Source organism: Corythoichthys intestinalis, chromosome 2, assembly GCF_030265065.1.
Source record: "Corythoichthys intestinalis isolate RoL2023-P3 chromosome 2, ASM3026506v1, whole genome shotgun sequence".
Taxonomy (NCBI): Eukaryota; Metazoa; Chordata; class Actinopteri; order Syngnathiformes; family Syngnathidae; genus Corythoichthys; species Corythoichthys intestinalis.
The window spans coordinates 1,016,909-1,029,843 of NC_080396.1; positions in this window are offsets into that span (position 1 = coordinate 1,016,909).

The window sequence follows — 12,935 nt, forward strand, 5'->3', positions numbered from 1 at the left end:
TGCTCGTTTAATGTTCGCAAAAAGGCACTTGGACACTCCACGGAAGTTTTGCCAAAATATTTTGTGGACTGATGAAACAATTGTTTAATTGTTTGGGAATAACACACAAACGTCATGTGTAGAGGAAAAATGGAACAGCTCACCAACATCAACACCTGTTTTCCGAAATTTCCGGGTCCGCAGTGAGTCAGCAACAGGCACACTTTATCAAAATATACGATGTTTATTGATTACGATTGCGAAATATATGATGTTTATTATTACAATCCCACAAAGTCAAGCAAAACAAGCACAACATGTAATAACAATAACGCTAGATCCAGATTGTAACGTCCAAAATCCCCAAGCTACCGTTAAAGCACACAAGCACACAAGAAACAATAACGCTAGATATAGATTGTCACTTCTAAAATCCCCGCGCTACCGTTAAAGCACACAAGATATTCCTTAGCAATGAAAACTTGTACCATTGACAAAAGGCCGGAGAGCCAACACCCCGGTCGAGCTGGCAGAGGAATAAGGCCGAGCGATCCGTACGTTATCCAAGGGCTGACTCCAACGAGGGTGGGAAATGTCCCGGCTCTTATAGGCGCACGCCACGTGAGAGCAGGGGTGGCCAGCCCTCACTCTCAAGAGACACGCTGCCTGCCCAAAAATGGTAATCTTAACATGTCTTTGCTCAACCCCTTAAGGAGATGAGCCCCGTGTCCAAAAATGGTTGGTTAACATGTTTTGCAGTCTCAGCGGTAAATGTTATGATAGTTACTATGGCTACGAGGCAGAAGGCGCCAGAGTGGCGGTAAACAAGAAGTTGATACAGTATAAGAAGTTGTACAGTCAGTCCCAAAAGAATTCATACATCTCAAAGGCAGTCATCACAATATGTGGATCCATTTTTGGGTCACACTATATTTCTCCCATCAGCACCTCATTCCCACCACGAAGCATCATGATTTGGGGCTGTTTTGCTACCTCAGGGCCTGGACAACTTGCAATCCTTAAAGGAAGAATACATTCAAAAGTTTATCAGGATGTTTTGCAGGAAAACCTGAGGCCGTGTGTCCGACAGTTGAAGCTAAAAAGAGGACGGATGCTGCAACAAGACAATGATCCAAAACGTAGAAGTCAATCGACTTCAGAATGGTTTCAGAACAACAAAATACACGTTCTGGAGTGGCTGAGTCCAGGTCCAGACTTGAACCCCATTGAGATGCTGTGGCATGACCTAAAGACAGCGATTCATGCTAGACATCCCGGGAATCTGACTGAACTACAGCAGTTTTGTAGAGAAGAATTGGCCAAGATCAATGTGCCAGACTGATCTGCAACTACAGGAAGCATCTGGTCGAAGTTATTCCAGCCAAAGGATGGGCCACAAAATATTAAATGTGATGGTTCACTTACTTATTTTTCCCCTTTCTGTCATTGTTTGCATGCTATCCTCATTCAAATATGAAAAACTATAAGTGTTTGGGTGGTCTCGGTTAAAGAAGTAGACACTGTTTTTTCATCTGTGTGATTTTGACGAAGATCAGATCACATTTGATGGTGATTTTAAGCAGTAATGTGAGAAATAAAAAACGGTTCAGTTACTTTTTCATACCACCGTATTTCTTTTCCGCAAGTTATTTAATTAACAACTTTTGATCTCAATTTTGTACTCATATTGCGTATAGATTTTATAATGCATGGATTCCTTGAAGCAGGATGTGGTTCTAGGAACCTCTCCTCTTTCAGGGAAAAGCCATTTCATATGGCTCTCATACTGAATATATCTCAATTGAAGGGACTGCTCAGGCAAAAATCAATTGCCTTCAGACATATATTCTAATATCAATAATGTAAAGGTATGTCATGATTTGGTCTTGCTATTTATGTCTATATTGGCAGCGTTGTCAACTGTAATAGCACTTTGGATTTTCCCTCTAAGTAATCAAGAGTTCTGTCTGTATCGCTCCTTTGCCACATCAGACACTGTCAGAGGGACATACTGTGAACTGCTCTTGCGTGGAGAACTTTCTCTCTCAGTTTAGCCTCCGAAAAGCATCCCAAACATTTAAGCCGTGCTAATGAGTCATGCTGCCTGAACTAATGGAGGCCAAGCATCTTGAAGACAATAGCTTTAGAATGAAATGATGATGAGAATACAGTGGTCCCTCGCTACTTCGCGCTTCAAACATCGCGCCCTCAGTCCATCGTGGATTTTTTTTTCATTTAAGAAAAATAAATAAATGCAGGATTTTATCGAGATGTCCCGTCCGATTACGTACAGCCCACGTACTCTCCCTCCTGAAGCTTTTCTTTCTCACCAGGCAGCTGCAACTTGTTAAAGTTAATGATGAGTGACAAGGGTGCTGCTTTGAACTTGCCACAGAACCTTGAGGCTACGTCTTTACTAAGACAGATAATTGCCTTAAACGTGTAATTAGTTGGACTATACGGCATGTCGGCTACACTAGTATGCCTATTATCTGGATTAATTGTTAGACGGGTAATATTTCCTGCCGCCTAATATGGACTGCTGTCTTCGTACAACAATCGGATGCTAAGGAAGTGACGTTATGCCGTCGCCATTTTTAGTGCGGCATGACTGCATCGTAAACAATGGAGGCGGACAATGACGACGTGGCATTCCTGCTCCTCTTTTCTTTTCCACACATTTTTCTTGAACCTTCAAGCTACGTCTCAATGATATGATTCAATTCAGTGCCCATTTGTGGTCCACCTATCGCGGATACGCGGAGATGAGCGTTTTTTACAGAGCTGTGTCTCCCGCGTTGTCGCCGATCAGCCAGCTACCTCCCAACTCAATGCCGACCGAACATGAGTATATAAAAATGCGTAGAGGAAAATTAAACCCTGAAAAGTGACCTGCGTGGTAACCCCAGTCAAAGAGGCGCGCGATCAGTTTTTTCTATGACATTCCTGCCCGTCAAAACTGTCGCCACTTCCAGGATTGCCACTGTTATGCACAAGCACTCCTGATTGCGGCTTCCGGGAAATATACGCAGCGCCACACCATATGCTTTTATTTGTTATTTTCCAAGTGCTGAGAGCGCAACTGACCATCGGTTGTAACATCCCAAGTAACGATGTCAGGCTTTCGTTGTTTTCTAAAGATTTATTTCAATCACAACTCGGCGACTGCTCATAAAAGCCAAGTGTGCTCTCCCTTCACTCTCGCTCCTGCGTGATGCGTTCAATTGCATTCACGAAAAAAAAAAAACGTGATCACAAAATATTGACAGTCTAGAACCGGGGTCCTCAATTAGCGGACCGCGTTCCACGACCGGACCACGGCACACCTCTCTGCGGACCCAGAGCAAACAGCACTCTCCCCCCCCCCCCCCAAAAAAAAAAAAAAGAAAAGAAAAGAAAAAACTTTTTTTTAACATATATTATTTGTATGAATCGCCAATTTATCGCTATGCGCTACTATTCTATTGCTAAATTTTTCCGTTTTTAGTCAAATATCTTCCATGTTCCCCTCTGCTTTCAATTCCAATGTATTCATATTCCCATATATTGTTTTGAAAATGCTGAATTTATATGCCCCCCATGAAATACTCTCGGATGCTGCCCAGTTCTGCCTACCTACCCATAGAGCCTGTGCTCCCCCTGAGTCTTTGGAGTGAAATCTTCAAATTAAGTAGCCGTATTTGATATCCCAGACAATGTACTTGTGCATGGTTTGTCTATGTTGTTTCTTTTTTCTTTTTTTTTGTCATTGAGTGTGTGCACTGATTGCTGCTTCCATGTCAGTTTTTGGATAGCATTAATATTCTGTTTTTGTTTATTCGATGTTGTTCTATATTGTTTGTTATATGTTGCTTTGTTATGGAAAAACCATTAAAAAGATTGGACTATAAATATCTTCCGTGTTCCCTCATCTGTTGTCATCTCTAAGATACCGATGCACTGATTGGCTGAGCGAGCGTGCATGGATGCGTTGATTGGCTGAGAGAGCCTGCATGCTGCTAGCTAGCTAGCTAGAGCAGACGGACCGCAGCAGTGTTAAACACAAGTCGCACCCGGCACTTTGCATTGTTTGTTCACATGCCACCAGTAGAAGACCGAATCTAACAAAATGGCACGCACAAACTTGACCAAGAGAAGAACATTGGACAACGAAAATCGCCGTTTCAATGAGGAATGGACTGAAAAATATGCGTCCAGGAGGAAATGACAACAAAAATCAAACAAATCTCGCTCTCAGATTCATCAACCACAAGACGCACTGAAGTACTGGCTGATGATGTGAGTAAACAGCTTTGTGACCCCCAAATGCCATTTGTCTCATTGAGCAGTGTTTTACAGTTGAAGTTACAGTCAATAATTATTATGTTTGCACTTTAATGACAGAGCTTGTCATTTATGTTCTGTACATGTGAACATGTTGTCAGGGAAGCTCAAGTTTGAACTTCGAGACAAGTATCAACAGATAACAAAATGAGAAAAATGAATCAAACAGCCAAGGATTGCCTCCTTCGAAGACTTTATAAACATGATATATCACGGGTACAAAATGATATGACCCAGCCATGAGCTGAGATCACCCAGAAAGTACAAAGCAGTACAATAGAGGCTGGGATTTATACTGTTGAAAAGGGCGTTGCCGAAGCTCGAAAAACGAGACTAAGAAACGAAACTCAATATCTCACAAAGTTGGGTATATTTCCATACAAAAACATCTTTGAGCTGAGACCTTGAGCACCGGTCCCAGCTGGAACAACGATAAGAAACCAATGTCCTCCTTTGTATTCATTCAGGGCATATTGAAAAACAACAGAACATAACAGTCCATATTTGGGCATATTGATACCGTCTACAATCGTCAAGGCCATGAGAAGGCCCACTCAAAAAGATTACAACAGATTATTAAAACAATGATACTCTATGCTATAATGTTCTCATGCAAGCATAACAAAAGCATTCAACATATAATGTATAATGGTTGTGTTTTAAGCATGAATAAATTCTCTCACACATTTACTGTACTACTTGCATGTTTTCTTTTTACCCAGCAGTGTTTTACAGTTACAAAATGTACTGTGAATAGTTATTGTTTGCACCTTCATGACAGATCTAGTCAATTATTTAGTGTACATGTGTAAACATTGTACTTGCATGTTTTTATTTATTTTAAGTGTAAATTAAATGTTTTGTTTATTTTTATTTAATCAGAATGTGCACTGTATTTTTGTTTGGTCAAAAGAAAACTACCTTTACCACCTTCGACCTGCCTTTAGTCGACCGACATTAAAAAAAGGACCCATTCTTGTATGAAAAAAAAAAAATTGTGGACCTTCAAGATTTGTATTTGAGGACCCCTGGTCTAGAGGGTGTAGTCATTTCGAAATTTGCCACCGGCAATTAATGAGTTTCTGGTTCAGAGGTGAACCACGCATTCGTAGTTTGCACAAATGCAGGCGTACCTTGCAGAAGCAGGGGGCCTTAAATGCACCTTAAACGTAAGTGTGGACAGGTGTAAAGATAGTCAGAAAATATCCTGGAAAAAATGGTCTGTCCCAGTGTAGACGTAGCCTGAGAGTGCTATCTTTCAAAGGCACCGACTCGTTTAACTTGTTAAACATTGGCTGTAGTGGGCTATGGCAACTTAACTTGTGTTGAGTGCTGTTCTAAGCATCATGAGTTGATTTGAGAGGACTCACGAAATGAAGCATTTAATAAAGAATTATACTTTGTGAACAAAGAAGGGAAAAATCATGTCTTATATCAAATCAAATGTATATATATATAGCCCTTTACAAAACCCGAAAGGTCCCCAAAGTGCTTTACAACAAAGACAAACATGGCTCATAGTAAATAAAAGGCAGGAAAGTATTATTAAGAAAAAAAAAGAAACAAAACAACACATTACGATAAAAGTCAGACAGCAAATAAAACAATAAAGCAGATAAAATCCGAAAACATTAAAAACCCTTAAGAAATAAAACTAGGCTACACTAATCTGGGGGAAAGGCGAGTCTAAAAAGGTATGTCTTTAACCGAGATTTAATTAAAAAGGCCTAAATTTGTAGTGGTGCTGATTTCAGGGGGAAGACTATTCCACAACCTGGGGGCAGCAACCGCAAAAGATCAGTCTCCCCGCTGTTTGAGTTTGGACCTCGGAACGTGCAAATGAAGTTGGTCGGTAGAACGAAGAGTCCTGCCAGTGTTACGGATGGTTAAAATTTCCGATTAGTATGAAGGAGCCTGGCCATTAATAGAATTAAAAACAAACAGTAAAAGTTTGAAATCAATTCTAAAATGGACTGAAAACCAGTGGAGCGATGGAAAACATTATTCAGACGTGTGGGTTGCACATAAGATAAAAATAGCTGCGTTAAAGTCAAAGTCATGTTTGAAATGTATGCTTTCACAAAAAGCTAAATTTCTCTTGTTTTTTCATCAGAAATTGGAAAATTGCTCAAACTAAGCTATAGTCTAATGCTGATTTCTAAAGAATGGAAAAAGATATGAACTAACTTTTTTTCTGCTGAAAGAAGAGAGTGTTATGTTTTTTTGGTGGGTTCCATGTTTATATAGCAGTAGAACAGAATTTTCTGTGGGCCTTGCAAAATCAGTCAAAGTCCACTAAAACGGCCGGGAGCGAAGGGCCTTGCTCTGGTGAAAATGGCTGCGAGTGAATGAGTTAAGAGGGGTTTTAATATCAAATTATTATAACTCATACTAACATTTATCTTTTAAGAATTACTTGTCTTGAAGATCGAAGATCCCGTTAAGGATTTAGTGTTAGTTTTTGGGCTGTGGAACCAATACATGGAATTATAATGTATTCTTATGGGAAAATACTGCTCGACATACGACCATTTCGACTTACAAACAAGCCCCTGGAATGAATTAACTTTGTATGTAGAGGTACCATTATAGCTATTTCCAATTCTAGATGTAAATGAATACAATGCCCCCCCCCCCCCCCCCCAAAAAAAGTTTTTAATCCAAATAAGCCACACCTCTACCTCGCTGATTTCAATTATCATTTGGGGGGGGTACAGTGAAAAAAGAGGGATCACTGTATTTGCAACCCCCTCACCTGCTGCATGGTTATGGGCTCTTCTTCATCAAGGATTTCAGTTTTTCTTGGTCAGTAATCAAATAACGCAACACAAAAAGAAGGTACAATACTGAAACCGACGCTGGTTTTTGTGCAAGAGAATTTGGGAAAAAAAATAAAAACACTATATAACTGACAAGTTGAGGTGTTTTTTTTTTTTCTTAAAGCAGCGCACTTTTCAAGTGCATTGCAGCACAATCATTCAAAGTGGTTTCTTTCAGCGAATACATTAAAGATCAAAAGATACACAATTCGACTCTGTTCAAATATTTTGAAGAAAAAACATCAACTGGCAGAATAACAACTTCTGAGGGCAAAGCTGAATGTGGCACACATTCCGGAAGCTCAGCCTGCATCCAAATGCATCCGTCTGTACAATTTTAAATGAAGTTGTGGCATCCACGGACACATCTGTGCATCCTGGATCCTGCTGTGACACTGCCGATTAGGTCACGGCTACAAGATTGACCCAGTGGGACTAGATTTACTTTGGCCAACGACCAGATTTTGATGCACTGCAGCCATTTCTTTTTTGGGAAAATGGACATGACTTTGGCGGACAGCCATGTAGACAACCATAAATGTTGTTGCTGTGTGGCCATGTACAGTATGTACAGTGTACTATGTACGGTACTAGCTAGCTTAGCACTCGAAGATACGCATGGCCATTAATCATGGTTGTGACATCACAACCAGTATTGCTGAAAAAATTGGGTATTCTCGGATACATTGTTTTGAATTAAATAAGTATGAAATGGTCAAAGGAAAAAAATATTTGTTTTTTACATGTAAAATTACATTAGGGTTGTCATTTTCAATTTTTGGCATAGTCACTATTTCTTGGGACCTTTCACATAATATGTACTGGTTAAAATTGCTGTTGATGCTTTTATTTTCACTGCGTTTTCTTCTGTTCATTACAGTGCGAACAATGTGCCTTTCCTCAGAAAAGAGCAATGACGTCTCTGAGGTATTGCATTTCCCTCCCCCATTTTGTTTTGCTTGTCACCTTGATTCACCCTTTGCATGGAAATGATCAGCATGCCTTCTATAAAACACCAACCACAATTTCAATGACGCTGAGGCATTGTGTGAAATCAATTTCAACCTGTGTTCACATGGAAACACTGCAAAACAAACATTTAACATTCAAACTGAATGACATTGAGTTTTTACAAATAATTTTTTGAACCATACTTCATCCTTGCTTGTGAACACCTGAGTCATGACCAGTGTTGTTAATAACGGCGTTACAATATAACGGCGTTACTAACGGCGTTATTTTTTTCAGTAGTGGGTAATCTAATTAATTACTTTTCTCATCTTGGCAACGCCGTTACCGTTACTGAGGACGGAAAGGCATGCGTTACTATGCGTTACTATATTGGTCGAAAAGTCTGAGGGAGACGGACTCACCGAGACGACAGAGCAGGAGTATGGAGGAGACAAGAAAGTTGTGACGCCGAGCAAACGCGATGCTAGGTAGCTCCAATAATACATGTTGTAGCCGATAGCTAGTACAAACTACGCGCGCATGTTATGGTAGATATGGTAGACATGATAGATATTACACTTACTGTACATAGATATAACTAGATGCAAAATGACAGACATGGCACTAAATGAGTTAGTAGACAGCCGCCATCTTAAAGCAGTACTTTTTAGGACGGCTCTGTTGTAGAGAACCTTCCTAGCGAACCTAAGTAACTTTTTATCTAAAATACTTCTAAATCGGCAAAATCTTGACTTGAATCTATCTTTAAATGATGAAACAGTTTGAAAACTTTCATATGTCGAAAGTAGAGAGAAGGGAACTAATGCAATAATGGGAGCAATTTTAACAACTTTTAACAGCTGATTCAGGGTAAAGGGTAAATTAGGGTAAAGAATTGGGCTCGGGCCAATTGTACCAAAAACCTTCACAAAAAACTTCACATAGTGTGGCCAATGTTTTTTTTTTTTTTTTTTTTTTTGAGGAAAAAAAAAAAAAAAGTAATTATCACCAATTACTTTGCCAAGTAACTAATTACTCTTACATTCAGGTAATTGAGTTACTAACGCAATTACTTTTTGGGAGAAGTAATTTGTAACTATAATTAATTACTTTTTTTCAGTAAGATTAACAACACTGGTCATGACCCTCACCTGTTTCCTGTTAGCAATCACCTGATGAACGTTCTAAAGCAGGTGTGTTACTGACGTGTAAACTGGCAAGATTAATGTATGCATAATCTTCGGAAAAGATATTTTGGATCCTATTCATTTTGACTTAAAATATAGATAACACATCACTCCTGTTTAGTGTCGTAGATGGCCGTCATCAAAGAAGCCACATCTGGCTCTATGCAGACTCTGACTGCTCCAGGCATCTTGAAGGTGTTTCCTAGAGTGAAAAGGTCCAGTGGCAACGTGTACAGACACCGGCACCCCGCTTGCCAGCAATACCAAATTTGGAAGTGATGACGTCGTAGAACGTCAGGAGGTTAACGTTGAGGCTTTTCGTCGGTGACTGCACCTCGTGGATGGATTTATTTTTCTTTGTTGCACAAGAAAGCCACGGCTTTACTCATTCTATAGGAGGAGGGAGAGATGATAGCAGACATAAAAAGGGCTTTACTATCTGGATTTTGTGTTTGTAGACTCCCAAAAGTATTGTCTCACCTGCTTTGACTGCTCAAAGGCTACATTGACATTGTAGGTTGATTCCGATTTGTTTGACCACATGTGACACATATTAGATTTTTCCCCCATGCTTTGTTAGCAGTCCAACCCCGATCTTTCCAAATTTCGATCTGGGCTGTATAAGAATCGGATATCTAGTTGAAACCTCTGAAGCATGAACGCATATCTGTAATGAATGTTACCTATACATTTTCAAGTGAAATAGGGTCATATTAAATATTGAAGTTCACATGTTTGATTGGTTTGTTTTAAGGCTGTTCGATGAATCAAATTTGAACCAAAACCGACTTTTCTGCTAAAAATGATGTTACGTTCCCGAGTCATAATTAAAATTTAATCTCTATGCACATTGTTCATTGGCCCATTAACAGTGTTGTTAATAATGCCGTAAGAGTATCACGTCGTAACTAACGGCTTTATTTTTTCAGTAGTGAGTAATCTAATTAATTACTTTTCTCATACTGGCCGTTACCGTTACTAAGGATGTAAGGGTGTGCGTTACTACTTTGGTTGAATGGTGTGAAAAAAGTCAGACACACATTCTCATGGAGACGAGAGAGCAGCACGGGAGTGGGGAGGAGGGAAGGGAGTTGTGACGCCGTTACAAACGCGACGCTAGGTGGCTCCAATAATATCTGACTGTAGCCGATATCCTACAAACTACGCCCCAATGATGCCACGGTATATAGAACTCGATGTGAAATGGCAGACACGGCGGCATTAGTATAGAGAACTAGATGCGAAATGATAGACTCGCTGGCTTAGTCAACAGCCGCCATCTTAAAACAGTAAACTTCTCAGGAAGGCTCTGTTCTAGAGAACTTTCCTGGCAAACCTAGGTAACTTTTTATCTAAAATACTTCTAAATTGGCAAAATCTTGACTTGAAAATTAGATGACTTCCAAACGTAGCAAAGATTACAATATTTATTTATTTATTTATTTATTTATTTATCTTTTTTAATGTAAAAAGAGAAAAAAAAAACCATGAAAGGTAACACCAGTTACTTTGCCAAGTAATTAATTACTCTTACATTCAGGTAACATAGTTACTAATGCAATTATTTTTTGGGGAGAAGTAATTTGTAACTGTAATTAGTTACTTTAATTACTGCCCATTAATGTTTGACCCGACATCTCTCGTAAAACTAAGGGATCAGTGTGTTTGTTACCTTCACTGGGCTGCATATTTGTGCTTGTTTAGACAAGGTGATTGCCACCTTGCATATTGTTATTACTGAGTGACAGTTTTGCACTAATCATTAATTTATGTAAGACCAGAGAGAAATGTGCCAGCACATCACTCTGAGCCTGGTTGTCTACCTACTTCACCTGGTTGACTTGGTCGACTGACTGGCTGGCTAGCTGGTTGGCTGACTGACTTGCTGACAAACCATTTGGTTTCCAGATTGACTACCTTTTCTCATGTTTGATTTCGTTTCAAATGATATGAGCACTTTCTTCTTTCATTATCACTTTAATTAACAACATGGCTGGAGTCTGTTGTATAAATAAAATGTTCTTAATCCCAACGGATTGTTCTGTGTGTTGAAGGGAATCGCATCTTTTCTCATATTTCCAGATTGACTGTTTGTATTACTTTAACACACTTAATCAGGGGTCGCGTTAACCGAATATTTTCCGTCGTTGACCGGTTTTTTAAAACGGTGACGGAAAAAACTGAAGTCCGTCCGTTATTTTGACAGGTTGCAATTCACACCCCAGACCACAGGGTGGCATATTAATTAGCTGTTGTCTCTCTTAATGCATGACGTCGTTGGCTATTCAGTCAGAATATTGTAGCGTCAACGTGGTCTGGCGGCAGCACCGTGATTGACACATCAACGCGAGGTTCTTATTGGTGCACCCGGTGTGCCAGCGCGTCATCCAATTGGTGGACTAGATTGTCGCCTGTGTATAGACAAGTTTCCAAGGTACTTCCGGTTTACTTCCTTATGTCTTCCTTCCCCTTCCGTTTCCGCCTGTTTACCGTTGAAGTCAATGGCGGTGGAATCGAAGTTGGAAGGTCTTTACACAAGATCCCGGGAATGTTATTTTGATGTAGGCGGGTGGAGAACCAAGCCAAGGCCTCCATGCTTCGTACCATGTCGATTTCCAAACCATGGGTGCTCGTACTCGTCATACAGGTGGGAGGGAAGGAGATGTACAAAACTGACAGCTCCTGCAGTCATGCCCCCGCTGTTATGGAAGGTAATGTGCTCTAAAAATACGAAACCTAAAATCTGGCGCATGAAACGACTTGTTGCCTTTGCTATTGATATTACGATGATGATTGTAATTACGAAAATTTATCATTTTTACAACAACTAGCTTCTGCTACTGCTGCTAGCCGCCTGTTGCTAATCGTGTTTGAATGCACCGCATAAATCCAAGTGTTACAAGTTTTTATTCGTTTGTTTACAGCTGGGAAATGCTGTTATAAAAGAGAAGACAACTTGACTTGTACGTTGATGGACATATATCGAACATATATCGTTAACTACGAACTTGTGAACGGTAGCATCTTTAAATATATGCTATTGGAGCTGGAATTACCGAGGACGGGAAAAAAGCACATCTAAATGCCGCCGAGGGCCTCCGTGATGTCGCTATTTGTTCACAAGGCTCCGGAGCTCTGCGGTCTGATATCACATTCTCGTATGCTATTTTTGCAATACTTTTATAAATGTGATTTATTGACCTGTTTTGGAGTGCACCAATCGTTTTAAATAAAACAAGAAATTGAATCATGTCTAAATGTTTTATTGCGATCAATGCCTGCAATAAAAAAAAGAATGACATACTATTTGTGTTTACATCATATGTACATAACCTTGTAGCATTTCCTTGTAACAAAACAATCCATGTCAGCCCTTCTGCAGTCGGCAAATGTAATATAACTTGTAATTTCACCACATTTTGGTCACTAATGGCCGTAGTATCAATCCATTCCTCACGTTAACACAGGCTGACCGTTGTTAATAATTTTGTCCACGAATGATCAACGAAGTGACACGAACTGCCATCCAATCTCATCTACGTGTCATCTAGGTCGTGCTGAATCAATTTTTGAAGATTCCATGGGTTGCTCTGGCTTGATTTCGTAGTTTTATCGTCGTCAATACACTGCTAATACACTGCCACTCGACCGGACCGGAAGTGCGAAGCAGACATTT